Source organism: Cryptomeria japonica, chromosome 2, assembly GCF_030272615.1.
Source record: "Cryptomeria japonica chromosome 2, Sugi_1.0, whole genome shotgun sequence".
Taxonomy (NCBI): Eukaryota; Viridiplantae; Streptophyta; class Pinopsida; order Cupressales; family Cupressaceae; genus Cryptomeria; species Cryptomeria japonica.
This window is the reverse complement of record NC_081406.1, coordinates 243,704,831-243,721,254: the sequence shown is the minus strand read 5'-3', so window position 1 is coordinate 243,721,254 and position 16,424 is coordinate 243,704,831.

Sequence of the window (16,424 nt, the reverse complement as noted above, 5' to 3'; positions counted from 1 at the left end):
ATTATCAAAATTTTATAAATATTTTTAGTGTTTAACCCATAAATAATTACCCTAGGAACAAGATATTCTTAATCATATTTGATGTCACACTTATGCTACAGAAACTAATATTCAAGTTTGTATTATGTTTGTGCATTTATTATGGTGATAATTTGATCAATTAAATTGAAAAAAAATATCCTAAATCAATATTTATATTTGTGAAATCTATCTACTTGTGGTGTGGCTTTAAAGTAGATTAACTGTTTATTTTTAAATTTATGTGTTGTATTTCTTTAATTATGGTTTATATTGAATAGCTAGTCTATGTTTTAGTGAACCCAAAGGATTTGTTTATGTGTATAATTAGATTAGCTATTTATTTCCTTTAATAGCTAAAAATATCATTTAAAAGGAACTAATATTAATAGTATGTTGCATGCATCTATATCCAAATATATATCAATAATTTGTTATCCATTACCTACTTAATGAGTCTATGAAGTGTGCATATCAATATATATCTTATCTATAATAATAGTCTATGGTCATTTTAGTGTAGGTTTAGGTTTTTTTATATCTCGATAAGATTTTCTTTCAAATTTGGATAGATTTTTTACCTTACACACAATTCCATTATGTATTATATTGTAAAATAGAAATTAAAATGTTAACAAATTTATGCATAATTCATAAATTTAGAGCACGCATTTGATTCAATGTAACTCCATATTATATAAATTTATTCCTTTATGACACTATTATTTACTTCCATTTTTGCATGCATGCACACTTACTTTTACACACTAGAATAAGAGAAAAATGTAAAAGTGAAAGCTACATACTTAAAAAAAAATCTCCTATATTGCACCACTTTAGCCATGCTTTATGGTCTTAACATTTGACTAAATTAGAATAATCTATTTTGGACACATATTTATGTTCTTGATGGAATCTTTGCATAATTAACAAATCTGCATGTGTCTTCATTTTTTTAAAGGGTTCCAAAAAGACTCAATTTATGAGTCTAGGATTTGTATCCAAAGTAATAACCTCTAGGTCATCTTAGATACAAGAATAAAATTACTACACACAATAAGAAAAATATATTGTCATATTTGACTCTAATATTTTGTAGGATTATAGAAACACCCAAGTCCATGATCTCGTTTACACTCCCCAATATTAACATAGGCATAAAGATTGACCAATTTGGGACAGTTTGTACAATTCCAAAACCTGACTTAGAAAGATCCATAATTATTCTTCAAAGCAATTTCATGTCCACTTTTCAAAAAGTAACAATTACTATTTTTAGTAAGATTGTCTATGAAGGATACATGATAGCTTCCAAAAAATAATATTAGTTTAATGTTTTATTGCTCTACTGATAATAATGGCTATGACAATTATGGCAGGTTGTCATAGTAGGAGTTATATCTCTAGTTGAGAATATAAAGATAATTATTGAAAATATTTATGACACCTATTTTGAAAGGGAATCTTTGAGAATAATTTTAATTAATATTTAATTTGACCTCTTGCTACATTGCAATGTGTGCCCTTTGGATTCATGTAGCATGAAGTTTCAAAAGAGAAATAAAGTTATAAATGGGAATTTTGAGGAAAATCATCAGTTTGCAACTTCACAATGATAATGGAAGCCTATATTGGAAATAAAATAATGATATTTTATATATTTCTACGAGATGGGGTGGTGAGGATTTCTGATCTATATATTTCAAGGTGATTTTACATTTTGGGCATTCTTGTTTGCATATTTTGCAAGATCTTTGGATTGTTTCTTTAGAGGATGCTAAACTATGGAGGAGACTGAACAAGGGGATTTGAAGGTTTCTAAGAGAAATAAGTATGGAAGTTCAAGGGTCATCAAGGTCTAATCTCATCCTAAGGTTTCAATTGCACTAAATAGTATCAAGTTTCATGGTTTGTTTTGGTAGTTTTAAGGAGTTTGACAATAGATTTGCAATAATGTTTGTGAGTTTGCATTATCAAGTTGATGTAAATTTGATGATACTTTATAGTTTTTTATTGTAACATTGTGTTGTTCTACAGTTCTTGTTGGCACCCTTTGGGAACATTTTGGGTTTTCTCTATAATTTGAGTTTTTTAGAAGCCCATAGGTATCATTGAGGCCATGAATTTTATTTTTGTATATGTATTTTCATTCAAGTTTATCATAATTACTTGTTAGAATTTTGGTGAATTTTTCCTAAAAATGGTTTTGTTCGACAATGCATACTCACATCATTTTTAAATTTTAGATATAAATAAATGTCACAAAATTTTATTTTGTTGTGTAAAATTAGTTTATGAAAGTAAATGAATTTTTATTCCTTGCTTAAAACTTGAGGAATCATTCATATACCGATTTGTGTGATATTGTTGAATTAAATTCCTTAGTAATTATTTATACATTTTTTATTTTTGTAAAAGATTAAATTCAAGGAGTTTAAAATATTTGAGAAATATTTTGAATAATTTTCAAGGCATATTATAGTGGTATGAAAGCCTTGATTCTTCGAGCTTGAGGGTTTACTCAACTTGCCAATACTTAGCAAAAGACAAATAAGATCTTGCCAACCTGTAGGGTTTCAAGTTTTTATCATGGGTGATTTCTTTAAATATCTTACCAAGAGTTTGGTCAATGAAATTATAATAGTCAAAATTTTAAATTGTTTTAATATATATTTGATTAAAACTATGAGTTATAAGAAGGATCTTATATTTTATGAATATGCAGAGCTAACAATGAAAGAAATGCCTTAGGAAGGAGAGCTTATAAATTTTTTTGAGGAGTATCTTTCAGTGAACAAATTTTAAGTAGAATTTGAAGATTCTTACATGAGAAGAGAAAGAATAAAGATCAAATCGGGAAGGAAACAAAAATTAGAGTGAAGGAAGAACAGTTAAAGGTAGAACCACAAAATGCCATCTAGTAGATTAATGAGAATGATCGAGAATATGAGACCTTAGAACCAAAATAGGTGATGGTTGTAATTAAATCACAAAAGATTAAGGAAGATAATATTGAACCAAAATCTAAATCAGCTCCAAAAGAGGAGAAGGAACCTAGATTGGATATTCCAAGTAAAAACTCTTTAATGAATATTTTAGTTTCCTCTACTAAGATATCACTTGAAGAGAGTATTTGTAATAAGGAAGATAATGAAGAAGAAAATTTGCATGTTGAATATATTGAAATGGATTTCTATCCTAGAGACATAAACTAGGATCCAAATCATTATCACTCCTTGAAGGAAATATCCACTAAGATCCAACTTTAGTTCTAAAGGAGAGTTGGATGTTGTGTGTGATTATTTCCTCTTTTTTATTTGATTTGATGTGAATATGTAATGTCTATGTAAATGATAAAAAATTGAAAACTATTTCACATAAATAGAAAGATACAAAATTTGAAGCTAATTCAAAAGTACACATATAGAAATGATATGCAGAGAAGAACTTGTAGATAAAATCTAGAGCTGAAAGTGTTAGACAAGTGTGCTAGGCATAATAGACTTGAAATTTTTTTCATCATCTAAAACTTTAGATTCTAGATCAATATGCTTTATAGATATTTCCTTCTAATATTCAGCCAAAATTATTGGTTGGGTGTACAAATTAGCAAAGGCCTAGGGTTTTCACCTATACAAAGTTTGGAACTGTTTGTCTCGACATTCTATGCAAATATACAACTTTCTACTATCACATCTATAACCTACACACATAAAAAGGGAAAATAGTTGTGCTATTTAGGGGCTTGCTTAAGTCAAATCCCATGGTTGTGCTTCCACCTCCACTATAGCTATGATGATGAAAAATAGAGCTTACGCCTAGTAGAACAAAGGCTAAATGATAAATAAAATGTTGAATTGGATTGCTCAATTGAAATGGCATTAACTTGGGATTGATAATAATGGTGATGCAATTCACTTTAGATAAATCCTTCGAGTGTTGATGCAATAACCTGACAAATCATAACAAAATTCATCATGAAAACATACTTGAAGATAATTTGTTCTAGCTTGATGCTTGTTGTACTCAAATCCACTCTTGAAGGAATTAGGGATTTTTGAAGTATAACTTGTGGATTCCTAGATTTTGAATGATAAATTATTGTTATATATAGGGTTCTTGATGTATTTTCACATTTAGGCCAACTTCCAACAGTCGTATCAAAATATGTGGATCAGATCACAAATGGTGGGAACCAACACTCTTAAATGTTCAAATTTGAGTCACTTTTGGAGGGACTATGGTGTACAAAAGAAGGGTGGTTGTCAATTTCATAGACCTAAGACATAGGATCAAGTCACTTCATGAGCATATGACAACAATTTGGATGTGATAAGTAATGTGAAATTGTAAAGGGGTTGCAATTTACTACACTACAAATACATGTTTCAAATGGGATCCAATGTTATGTAATGATGGTCTACTAGGAAGCCATAATTATGAGCATGAATTCATGAAAAAATATTTAGATGAAACCTTTTATATTGATAAATTTTATTTTGAGCATGATAGCGATGTTGCATATCTCTCAAGGATATCTAAACCACTAATAGGAGATTTAAATTGGGAGGTAATCCTTCTTCACAATTACAAAATATCTCATGGATGATGTTGTGGGATCTATTTGTCTTAGAAATAACCAACATGTAAGTTGACGATAAGAACATTTTGACAATGAAACATGTTTCATTGAGGTCTAATGATTTCCTACATCATAAAAAGCATGATAGATGTAACAAAGGAAAAGCCTTACTAATTGAATATGAGGAGCCCAAAATTTAGAGACATGTATTTTCCTTTGTACATACAAAGATGGTACTAGAGATAGAATTTTAGGTGGAAGGAACTATTGAGGACATCACAAAAGAATCTCTTATTGCAAAGGTGGATAAACATGTTGGTATCTCCATAATAAGAAATTCCAAAGAGGAGGATGAACTCTTAGTTAAAACTAGTGGAATGGGAAAGGTTCACAAATTTTAGATGTGTTTCCTCTTTTAATGCCAATATAAAAATCATATCATCAAAGGGAGATTTCCAAAAAGGGAAATTAGTTTTGAAATATTCATCCATTTCATGGGAATAAAAAGGAAACATGTTAATAATCATCAATGGCATTTTGTGAGTTCTAATTAAGTTACAGTAATTTAATGTTTACAATTAATGCATTAAACCTTGGACTCAATCTCATAGTTAAAGATAAAGGTATGCTACTTGGAATACTAGATGAATTTGTAAATGCAGTAAAAACTCTTTGGTCGACATTTTCTGAATGAATGAGAGGATGCAAATCATTATTTCTCCCAATAAGAAACCTATACTTATTTTTGCTATATAGAAGCTTTCAAATCAGCATGGTATGGTACTTTTAGGATCAAGCCTCATACAGGTATTCTTCCATTGGATATATGGAGGAATTTATAAGAAGGATAAGATTTCAAAGGTTGGATTCATTATTATTAGCATGAATAAGATTGCAAAATTATCATACCTAGATCACATCAATGACACTTCAATTAGGAAGAAGGATAGAGTGCCAGATGTAATTGACGAGCAAATGAAGGTAATCATATCATATTTAATTTTTATTTCATATTTATCACATCGATTTGTGGAAGGGTATAATGTAGAAAGTGGAATTTATTGGCTTCATTAATGTTACAAAGGTACAAATTCATTCAAATTGAGAAAAGAAGGTTGATAGATATAGAAAATGCATTTTCTACCGATTACATTTAAAAAGAAGTTTAACACTTGCTACCCTATGTCATCATAAGGAAGAACACTAAGATTAGAAGAATCATATGGTCCAATGTTTTTGGCCTATAAGTAGAATACTAATATCATAATAATGTCACTTCTTGTGTGCCCACAATAATGAAGCCATTCAAAACTAAGGTAAGCAATTTCATATGATCCTAGTTATCTTCAAATGTACTTTTTAGAGAAGGGATGCCATTTAAATTGGGAATGTATTCCACAAAAATGAATTTGAAAAAAAATAATTACACGGGGTACTAATTGTTAATTTTATGGTAGAGTTACAGAGCAATATCTTTGATATTACTCTTTTAATTCAAAATTATAACAGAAGTATCTGAATATCCATATTAATATCTTGAAGTTATCAATTAATTTCTTATGTGCTATATATCTTCAATAAATAAATTGATTATTTATTCTTGCTCTCACAATATGTATATTGCAATATATATATATAGCACTCTCTCTCTCTCTCTCTCTCTCTCTCTCTCTCTCTCTCTCTCTCTCTCTCTCTCTATATATATATATATATATATATATATATATATATATCTGTGTGTGTGTGTGTGTGTGTGTGTGTGTGTGTGTGTGTGTGTGTTGTAGGATATATATATTGCACACAACATATATAATTCTATCGCAACCTTTACCTAATCATACCTAGCAAACTAATCACCCCGATCGTAGCATATAACCACAAAGGTCTTCTTGTAGCATATAAGCACAAAGGTCTTCACACAAAATAGTCTAGAATTCACACAAATGTAATTTTATTTGTATCACAATTATCTACACACCAATATCTCCCCTTCAATAACCTCGATCAAGGGATATATAAATACAAGTCAATGTCAATGAAATGACATGACTTTCAACTCAAAAAGAATACGATCGTAGACAAGAGGTTGTGATCCACTTAGCAACCTGATAAGAATACTAACTTAATGGCATGAAATTAAGAATACTTAACAATTGGTTAACATATGAAGAAATCATATTTTGTAAGACAACAATTAGGTAAACAAAGTGATGCTAATATGCAGTTGTAGAAATAATAATAAAGTTAACTAGGAATTAATAAAGTAATTATAATAACTAATATAGCAGTCAGGTGAAAGATATCTCTTGTTGCTATAACATTAACACTCCCTCTTAGCTAGGGAGGTATCTTTCCATATATACATGCCATGGAGTCTCTCAACATGGCATCCACAATGGCTACTCCCATTTGTGGAAAAGAGTTCATCACGGAGTCACTCAATGTAATGTTCATCATGGCTACTCCCATGTGTGGAAAGGAGTATGTGCACAAATTCCCATCACGGGGTCACTCAACGTGATGTCGTCATGGAGTCACTCAACATGACATCCACCATGGCTACTCCCAAAGGGTGGATAAACACAAGTAAGAGAATCATTGTGAATTATCTCAATGTAATTTTGTCATGGAGTCACTCAACATGACATCCACCATGGCTACTCCCAGAGGGTGGAAAGAACCACATCTCTATCTCGTAGATGGACAAGGGATTTCACCTCAAATTTCTCTGTCACGAAGAAAGATGTATTATACAAAAAATCACTGATGCTAAGAGTCCCTCTCAGTAGGAGCTTCATTCTCCACAACTCAAAGCTTGCCTCGAAAATGCACAAACTTCACTTTAGAGAGAGGCTTGGTGAGAATATCAGTCATCTATTCATCAGTGAAAATATATATCAACTGAATATCTTTCCTCAATACCATATCTTTGGTGTAATGGTATTTGATCTCAACATGCTTTGTTCTGTCATGGAACACTAGATTGACATATAGCTTTACATAGCTTTGATTGTCACAATGAATAATGTTGGGTAAATATTTTGTCACCAACGTACCAATGACAAAATATGTATTTCACGCATAGTTATGTTAAGACAAAGTCTTTCCTCTCATCAAGGGGAGGTTCCTTGGAAGAATTTGGGTATTTCAAAAACTTTGAAAATAAAATCCAGGGTTAAAAAGGACTTAGGAAAAAACTAGATAAAAACATATAAGTCAGACTTTAAAGTCTGATCTGCATTTTAGAAACCAAGATTCACACATCGGACTTTAAAGTCCGATGTGCAAGGAAAAATATCATAGATTGCATATTAGACTTTAAAGTCTGATGTGCAAATAGGATAAAACAACTTTGCAGGTCGTACTTTAAAGTCTGACCTGCACTCTAGAAAAGAGGTTATTATGTACATTGGACTTTAAAGTCCGATCTGCATAATAAGGTTAAACAGAAACTTGCAAAACAGACTTTAAAGTCTAACTTGTGCTCTAGCAGAAACATGGCCTACACATTGGACTTTAAATTCTGATGTGCAAGCGAGGGAAAGACAAAGCTCCTCGGCATGTCAGACTTTAAAGTTCGACCTGGCGACTGAGAGAAGAACAAAGGATCTGTCATGCCCAAAATTTAGGGCAAAAACGGAACAAATTTTTTTTTTAAAACATACTAAATCAATTAACAAGTTCACTCTCACAACAAGCGTTATTGAAATTTCCATAATTATATTCGAGCTAATTCTGAAACGAACTAAGCATCGATAAATTGTTTAATTTTAATTACGGAAAACTAACTGGTTTAATTTTATCTCCAAGAGATACCTAGTCATTAGGTTTATTAAATTAATCAAGCTAAAGGAAATAGGAGAGGAAAATTAATTTAATCTCCAATATGAATATATAGTCTAATCAACCTTTTTTAAATTTTCTCTTTATTACTTGCTCCAAATTATAACTAGAATTATATAAATATATATATATATATATATATTTATATATATATATATTTATATATACATATATATATATATTTATAATTAGATTCTTAATCCAAATTATGATCAAAATTTATATATATATATATATATATATGTAGCGTCCTAAAATTGCGACACTTGCAATTTTGACTGCATTTCGGTCTTCACGATGGCGACGCAACACGCAACCTGAATGGAGACCCCGAAACCTGATTATGACACTGAAAACTGCATTTTCTAGCACCCTGGCCTGAACCTCCTTTGCACCCTGTTGTCCCGGGAGGTGGGACCAGAGTGCCCAGCGCCCTAGTCCTTCAGGACCAGGGCGCCCAGCGCCCTGGTCCCTGGGTCCTATTTTGGGCCCGGTCTCTTTTGGACTTCGGGTCTTTATGTTTGCAATTTGGAAAATTAACTTTCCTGGTCGGCCTAAGGTCGGGAAAATCAGTCTTTTAACCCTAATTGACAAGTATATAAACTACATTTTTCTCTCTCATTTGGCATGAGGAGGATATGCATACAAGCGTGGAAACTATACTCAAGCATTCAAGCATTCAAGCATTCAAGCAATTGATCATTTCAAGTCTCCATTCAAGGCTAAGTGTTGCATTCAAGACAAGGATTCAACCATTGAAGAGGAGATCACTTACTACATGCTACAACATACAACAAACAACAACATCTATACCTTCGCACATAAGGATACAAACATCCTTACAACAAGGTATTAGTACTTGTTTTACATTACATACATTTACATTTACAGCATTTCTCATTTCTTGGTTAATTCCAAAACCGGGGTTTGACCTAAAGGCAAACCCCTAATCCCTAACCCCCCAATCGTCTTCGCTTTTCTGTGTGTAGGTTGCAGGTACACGGCTGAAATTGAAGATCTGGAATCCTTGTGCAGAGACGAACAGATCCCCCTTTGTTTCACGGATTTTTCGGAGGACCGTGGCGCCGGGCGCCATCGTCCCGACAACTTTTGCTCAAATTTGCAGGACAGCGCCGTATCGACATTTTACTGCTAATTCCAGGTCCGCAGCTTCATCCTATATCCCTATCTCAGTTTATAAGCGAATCTTTGTCACTTTCTATGCATTCCTAGCCTAATCATTCTATATACATTCTTTACAAAAGAGGGTAGCCTTGCTTTCTTAACCCTTGAAACTCATTTAGCATCCAATCTTGCATTGTGTGGGATTGGATCTTGTGGGTTTCAACCCCTCTTTTGAATGTAAAGTCTCCCAAGTGAAAACCATCAACCCTAGCAACCTCCCTTCTCTCTCCTTGGAGTTAGAAGAGGGGAGAGCAACTAGGGTTCGATTGCGATTTTCCGCTTTACATTTTGGTGAACCTGACGTGAACATCCTTTCTGATTATTCATGGTTAGATCTGAAAATTTGATTCCTTGATTACATTTCCATGTTTGATCTTTTGCAAAATTTTAGAGGTGATTGCATAAAAACCCTGAAATTTCTTTTTAGTAATTGAACTTGTGAAATATTTAATTGTTAATGCTTACTTCAGATCTGCCCTTCTGTTACAAATTATCAATTCATATTTGTGCTTTAATTTTGAAAATTAAGTGGTTAAGTGTCAAAACCCTAATTTTTGAAACCCTCTTGATTCAACCTTTGTCTGACAATTTCACTGATCAAAACATCTCCAAATCGGCTGTAACTTTGGATTCTGGCATAAAATCACAATATCTTTCATCCTTGAAAATTTGGAAAAAAGTTGCGAGGACCGTGTGCACTCCGAGCGCCATCGTCCCCGACATTTTTTCCGAAATTTCGGGAGCTAGATCTTCCTGTATTTTTCTGCTAAAATCCAGAATTTTGGCTGATTTTATCAATTATAACACTTTCAAAATTATAGTCAAAGTTGGTCTTGTGATTGCTTGGTTTAAGGCTTCTAATCATTCAAAAATCATTGAAACTGAAATTCATGTCAAAATTGTGTTTCTTACTGTCCTAAATCTGAAAAGTGTGTGTGCATTCATTAAAAATTTCAGTGCTTTATTCAAATTCTTGCAATTTGTGACTTTTGAAATTAAATGCTTAATTACAACAACTTTAATTTCCGCTTTCAAAATTGAATTTTGCGTGAAATTGAGTCAATTTTTAAATTTCAAAATTTGCATTGCTTTTGACATTTCCTCTAAAATCATAAAATTCAAAATTTCAGTTTCCCTCTCTTTTTCAAAATTCAAATTTTGCATTTTTCGACAATCTTGGTAGGGTTCAATTTTGAGATTGCAACTTTAATTTGGCCTATCTACAGATCGTAAAATCACTCAATTTTTTCAGATTAGCTTTAAAATCATCATACCTTTCATCCCTGCAAATTTCGAAAAAAGTTGCCGGGACCGTGTGCACTCCGAGCGCCACGGTCCCTGACATTTTTTCCGAAATTTTGGGAGACTGTCGTGATTGCATTTAATAGCTTAAATCTAGAAGATTGGTTGATTTTACTGAAAATTGCTACCTCTAAATTCAAAATCTTTTCTCCCTCTCTAGTGCATGAGTTTTACAACAATAAGCCCTACTTACACTATTCCCGTTAGACGAAGCCGTAGAATTAAGTCTTTCCGAGGTTTAATTACTGAGGAGATGGAACCTAATTTGAATAGCCTTTTTAACGAGGACATGGGTAATTCCTCTAATCCTCCTAATGATGAAGAAACTCTCCATGAGGTTTCTGTAGAACAACTTTCGAAATTGGATAACCAATTTGATGATTTTCACCAATGGATGTCTCATGAGTACCCCGATAGTCAAGCTCTTCCTTTAATTGAGGGTCTAAAACATATGCTTCAAAGTGATAAGAATGGAATTGATATTTTGCGTGGTATTGCACACATCGTGGGTTCGAATGTGATGCCTATGAAGAGTTGTGCCGAATCTTTAGGTTATACACAACCTCCTACACAAGTCAATCATTTTATTCCTTTGACAACTTCTATTACTAGCATACCTACCTTTACATCAAACATAATGACTACTTCTATACAAGACATTCCTCCTGTGATCACTAGTCATGGGGGCAATCCTTCTTCTTCAATTAACCCTCTTCCTTCATTCAATCCAACTTCTTCATTCATTCCTTCAATGAGTGTTCCTATTACATCTCCACAAATGAACATGACACAAGGGGGCAATTCATTCAATCATTCTATTCCTCCTTGTAGTGTTCCTCCTATCCAATCATCTCCTATGACTAATTATCATAGAGTCCCACCACCTTACTCTCTACCTTCTTTCAATAACATAACACCTCCATCTCAATCTAACACATCTAATATGAATTCTTCGACTGAAGCGTCCATTAACAATCTTGCACAAACTGTCTCTTCTTTACAGCAACAAATTGCCTCTATGAATCAATCTAAGTTTAGTGTGCCCACATTTGATGTTGCGAGCCCACTTTCTCTTGACATTGTTCGAGCTATTCCCCCTAAACATGTTGAAATCCCGCATTTGGAGCTTTATAATGGTAAAGGTGATCCTCTAACACATGTTAAGACCTTTCAAACAATATGTACTGATTTTGCTTATGACCAAAGGTTGCTTGCAAAACTGTTTACTAGGACATTAAGAGACAAAGCCCTACAATGGTATTGCTCGTTGCCTTCTTATTCTATTACTTCTTTTGAACAACTTGCAAATGCTTTCATTCAACAATTTCAAAACAATATAAGTCCTAAGGTTACTTTGATTGATTTAATGCATTGTAAACAAGGTGTTAAAGAAAAAGTGACTGATTTCATTGGTAGATATAAGCATTTGTATGCTCAAATTTCTTTTCCAGTGCCTGATAATGATATTCAAAGAATCTTTATTTCTAATTTACAAAAAGATATTCGAGACAAACTTCTATTTTCTGAGTTTACTTCTTTCCAACAGTTGTGTGCAACTCTTCACAATTATCAACTGATTGTGAGTCAAATGGAACAATCACATCCTATGGCTCCGAGTGATAAGGGTGATAGTAGTCAACAACCATTTGGGAAGTTTAAACCGAATAGAGATTCCATCAAATTCAATGAAAACATCATCAACAACAATGTGAATGCAGCATCAGGTGTGCCTCCTATTTCTAAAATTTTCAAGAAAGAAAGAAAGTATACTCCTTTGAATGAATCATTGCATAGTATTATGAATAAGTTATTGGAACAAAATGTGCTTACTCTTCCTCCTATAAGACAAATTGATCCTTCAAAGATTACTTCACCTTATTTGGATAACAAAGCTTTTTGTCATTTTCATCATCAGCCTGGGCATGATACTGAAAAATGTTTTTCTTTAAAGGGTAAAATTCAAGATTTGATTGATAATAATACTATCTCTGTTTCTGGAGTGAATGATAAAGGCAACACATCTGTAGCTCCTCCTAACCAAAATCTTCAGATTTTTACTGATCCATTACCTTCTCATACCTCTAATGCGATTGAGGCTAATGATTCCTCTCTCTCATCTGATGTTCTTGTGTCTATGACTCCGAATGTGATTAACTTTGTAGAGCAGCAAGAAAACCCTAAAGAACCTTCCATCACATTTGATTCTAGTGAAACCATTAGGGCACCTGATGGTCCTTTATACATAGTTGCAAAAGTTAAGAATACACCTTGCCGTGGAGTGCTTATTGATCCTTCGTGCATGGTTAATGTTATTACTGAAGAGTTTCTTTTTACTTTGCAATTGAATCAAGTGATCTATGACAAAACAGATGTGATTGTGAAATTATTTGATGCATTTTCTTCTCCTGCAATTGGTTCTATTACATTACCTATTGAGGTCCATAACAAATCCCTTGATGTGAACTTTGCTATTATCCCTTCATCCGAACAATTTCGTGTGAAGCTTGGCTATCCTTGGCTATCTTCCATGAAAGCTATTTCTTCTCCTATTCATAACTGTTTGAAATTTCCCCCCAATGGTGAAGTTGTTACTGTCAATCATAGTCTCTTTAAACCAGCTGAAAGAACCTCTAGCGTTCCTATTGATTACTTTTGGCCTAAACAATTCCAATCCCTTCCTCCGCGAAGTGATCATCTTTTCAAATCTTATCAAAAGTGGAAAACAGATATGATCCTATCTCTAAGTGAACCTAGAACACCTAAACTTGATATTCCTATCGTTCTTGAGAAGGAAGTTCTTCCTTTGAAAGATAAAACTAATGTCTTTCCTCAAGAAGATTCCCAACCCATCCCTATGGATGTGACTATGTCTATGCCTAATAAACCTTCTAAAAGTAGACCTATACCTCCTCGTCATGATGGACTTGGTCTTCTTCCTAAACCAAAAATTCCTCCTTTATATGGAGCAGTTCCTCCTCCTTCCTTTTATAGAGAAAAGAGACCTTCCTCTTCTCCTATTATCCAGCCTAAGAGACCACAACCTAAACACCCAAGTGATAAGGATGAGAACATTCTTCCTCCTCAATCTTCTCCACTTCCTACTAAGACTAGACGAAATCAATCTGCACGTGAACGTCGACGAAAGCGTCATCTTAGGGCTCAAGCAGCTGCTTCTCAAACTTTGCAATCTCCAAAAACACCTTCAACAAGCATTATTCCATTTTCTCCTCAGCCGGACATTGAGTCTAAATCTCCTAAACATAAGATGCATGATGGTTTTGATCCTGTGCGAGTTAAAGATCCTATTTTTATAAATCTTGATGATGATATGGATGAAAATGTTATTCATGATGAAAATGTTACTCCTCTTGCTTCTGATAGTGAATATGAACTTGTTGATGTTGATAACCATTTATCTAATGAATTTTCTAAAGCACTTATCCTAGCTCCTAGACAAGAACAACGTGGCTTGGAACATGAACATAGCCCTTGTTTGGATCTTGTGATAGCTCCATCTGCTGTGTTGGATGTTCCTCCTCTAGCATGTTCCCTGCCTTCTCGAAACATTGATCAGCAAGATCGGGGGGTAGATGGCGTGCTAGACTAGTTACATTAGCATAGCAGATTCTCTCCTCCTCTCTTTTGTTACTTCTTCTATATGTTATTCTCATTCTTCTCTTTGTTGTCCTTAGTGTTGTCTACTTGAGGACGATGCAAAGCATTGAGATCTCTTTTGGGTCTCTCTCATGTTGACTCAAAAGACACATGTGTTCCCTTCTTCTAGGTGACCTTCCTTGATTGGGGAATGAAGAAAAATTATGCATACATACATATGATATATATACATGACTTATCATACAGCATACTGACCCCAAGGAAAGCGAAGTCACCTCGTGCTTTGTGTTTTGTGTCTATTATCCTTGGGTTTATCTCACACTTGGGGGCTAAATCCTTGCGATAACGTATCCTTTCCTTTCCTTTTTCTTATGTGTATCACTACGTTAAAACAATCACCCCCGTTGAGGCGTGTGTGATCGCTTTAACGTAGGGGGGCATACACCCTGTCTATCCTTTCAAGATACTTGAAAATTTCTTGGCGAACTTAGCTTTGCCTTGAAAATTTTTGGTATTTCTTTTGCATGACTCATAGTGAGGGAACCTTACTACTGACAGTCATGGTTCTCCCTCGTGATCTTCCCTTTTACTTTGTCAATCGAAGTCGTAAGATCCCTAGTCCACTGGGGGCTTGGTGTGTCTTGCCTCCTTGACGTGGTGAAAGTCTTTCAATGTTGTTTCCTTGTACTTTACCGGAAGTATGAGCATACATACTCCCGCTAAAGTGGGGGCTAAATGTAGCATCCTAAAATTGTGACACTTGCAATTTTGACTGCATTTCGGTCTTCACGATGGCGACGCAACACGCAACCTGAATGGAGACCCCGAAACCTGATTATGACACTGAAAACTGCATTTTCTAGCACCCTGGCCTGAACCTCCTTTGCACCCTGCTGTCCTGGGAGGTGGGACCAGAGCGCCCAGCGCCCTAGTCCTTCAGGACCAGGGTGCCCAGCGCCCTGGTCCCTGGGTCCTATTTTGGGCCCGGTCTCTTTTGGACTTTGGGTCTTTATGTTTGCAATTTGGAAAATTAACTTTCCTGGTCGGCCTAAGGTCGGGAAAATCAGTCTTTTAACCCTAATTGACAAGTATATAAACTACATTTTTCTCTCTCATTTGGCATGAGGAGGATATGCATACAAGTGTGGAAACTATACTCAAGCATTCAAGCATTCAAGCATTCAAGCAATTGATCATTTCAAGTCTCCATTCAAGGCTAAGTGTTGCATTCAAGACAAGGATTCAACCATTGAAGAGGAGATCACTTACTACATGCTACAACATACAACAAACAACAACATCTATACCTTCACACATAAGGATACAAACATCCTTACAACAAGGTATTAGTACTTGTTTTACATTACATACATTTACATTTACAACATTTCTCATTTCTTGGTTAATTCCAAAACCGGGGTTTGACCTAAAGGCAAACCCCTAATCCCTAACCCCCCAATCGTCTTCGCTTTTCTATGTGTAGGTTGCAAGTACGCGGCTGAAATTGAAGATCTACAATCCTTGTGCAGAGACGAATAGATCCCCCTTCGTTTCACGGATTTTTCGGAGGACCGTGGCGCCGGGCGCCATCATCCCGACAACTTTTGCTCAAATTTGCAGGACAGCACCGTATCGACATTTTACTACTAATTCCAGGTCCGCAGCTTCATCCTATATCCCTATCTCAGTTTATAAGCGAATCTTTGTCACTTTCTATGCATTCCTAGCCTAATCATTCTATATACATTCTTTACAAAAGAGGGTAGCCTTGCTTTCTTAACCCTTGAAACTCATTTAGCATCCAATCTTGCATTGTGTGGGATTGGATCTTGTGGGTTTCAACCCCTCTTTTGAATGTAAAGTCTCCCAAGTGAAAACC